Genomic DNA, 1833 nt, shown 5'->3' with positions numbered 1-1833 from the left:
TGCAGCTTTTGTCCCTGAATTGATGTGCAGCACACACTCTGCATGTGTGATTAATGTTCATTTGACTTCAGTGGAGCTGGTTTTCCTCCCTGTTTGTAGAGCCAAAGCTTTCCTGACTTGCTCCTTTGTGCTGAAGCTTGTGCCACCCATGCAGACACCAGTGTGCTGTGTTTAATCCTGCCAGGCTCACTCACAGCATTTAATCCCTTAGGCAGACAATATCATATTAGGTAATAAGTGGCTAATAAGGTCTGGCATGGAATTTTTGCAGTGTAGTACCTGTCTGACCTCTGTGTGTATGTAACATTGCCGTTCTCTGTGTGTGATCCCTCTCTCATCTCCCTCTCTCTCTCCTCCTCCATCTGTGTCAGATTGAGTCATTTACTGATTGGTGTTGCTGTGCAGTCTGACCATGAATTAGAAGTACAGAATGTCCTCTAGTCCTTTAATCTATCCAGATTTTGTAGCTGAGGGTGAAACTAGTTGTTGAATAAATAATCTTCATCGTTATCTGTGTGAAGTCATGACTGCACTTTGAGGAGGGTCTCAGGGGAAAAGCATTGTGATGGTGAAGTTCGTGTGTTTTATAAATACACACCATTCTGATTTTAAAGTTTGGTTTATGATGTGAGTTGTTAAACTTCCCTTGGGACCTGATGGCTCGGCAACGTGTAAATCGAGCTCAAATAGGTTCCCATTCCCTATTTTATGGTGGGAGGAGAACAGATTGGTTTGCACTGTGCTGTTGCCATGTGTCAGAGGACACAGTAATTCACTGGCATAAAGATATGGGATTTAGTCACTTGCTCCTTGCTGCTGACACCTCAGATTTGAGAGAAGTGAATTCAGAGGTAAAAAGGGGCTGGATTCACTTGCAAGAGATTTTCCACCTCTGCAGAGCATTGCACAAGCAGAGCTGGGCCTGGATCTGGCACGAGGAATCTCCCCAGTTGGACAAACAGTGGTGCTGGGTGGACTTTGAGCCCTCTGAGTGCACTCAGGGAAATGGTATTTCTAAAGCAAACACGTGCAGTGGAGCAGGCAGAGCAGAACTGGGGGCAGAACTCAGTGTTCTTCCCCATCTGACACAGCTTGGGTGCTCCTTGCCAGCCAGCACAGAGCTCTGTCAGCAAACATATTTATTCATGGGCTTTTATCCCTCAGAATCAATGCTGGTAGGTAATGCTGAGCCCACTTCCTCACCAGATATCACTCTGAGAACATGATTTTAGTATCTAACACATGAATATTGTTATCTCTGTGCTGGGGCTCAGTAGCATCATCCCAATCTGCAGCATCACAGGTTCAAAATTATCTGCTCTGCTTATTGCCAGTAATCACAGTTGTGGCTGTATTCTTTTTTTTTTTCTGAGGTTTTTATTTGTAAATTAGGCATTGGTAAAATTTTGGAGTATCTTAAATGTCAGCAGTTAATGTCTGGAACAACACCCTCCTTTTGTGCTTGGAGTGTTTGAGTGGGACAGATATTAGTTGTGGCTGTAATTGCTTGTTTGGGGCCCTTGGGAGGGTTTGGATTCAGGGTGGGTTGGAGTTAACTCCGTGATCTGCCCCGAGCACAGGCTGCAGGATTTCCCCACGGAGTGAGCAGGCTGAGGTTAGGTTATTTGATCACAGAAAACACAGTTCAAAGAAACCCTTTTCTTGTGGGCAATTCAGGTCTGTTTGTTCTGCTGTTGATTTTTTGTTTCAAGGGGCTGGTTAGAACTTCTCCTCCATTTTTTTTTCCTCTTACAACTTGAAAGCAACAACACCTTTTACCTTAGAGGCAGAGAAGTGGCCAGGAAATGATTGGGATTCAAAGTCAGAGAAAAG

General features: G+C 44.4%; 1 protein-coding gene across 1 annotated transcript in view; it reads left to right on the top strand.

The window, feature by feature from the left end:
• LOC103798742 (arginine-glutamic acid dipeptide repeats protein-like) overlaps positions 1-1833 on the top strand; it is a gene marked incomplete at both ends in the record, with an annotated part of 36813 nt that overhangs the window by 26707 nt on the left and 8273 nt on the right. The gene's annotated exons all lie outside the window — the stretch shown is intronic.

This window comes from Acanthisitta chloris, unplaced genomic scaffold (genome assembly GCF_000695815.1).
Source record: "Acanthisitta chloris isolate BGI_N310 unplaced genomic scaffold, ASM69581v1 scaffold20573, whole genome shotgun sequence".
Lineage (NCBI taxonomy): Eukaryota > Metazoa > Chordata > Aves > Passeriformes > Acanthisittidae > Acanthisitta > Acanthisitta chloris.
This window is presented reverse-complemented; position numbering and strand designations above follow the sequence as displayed.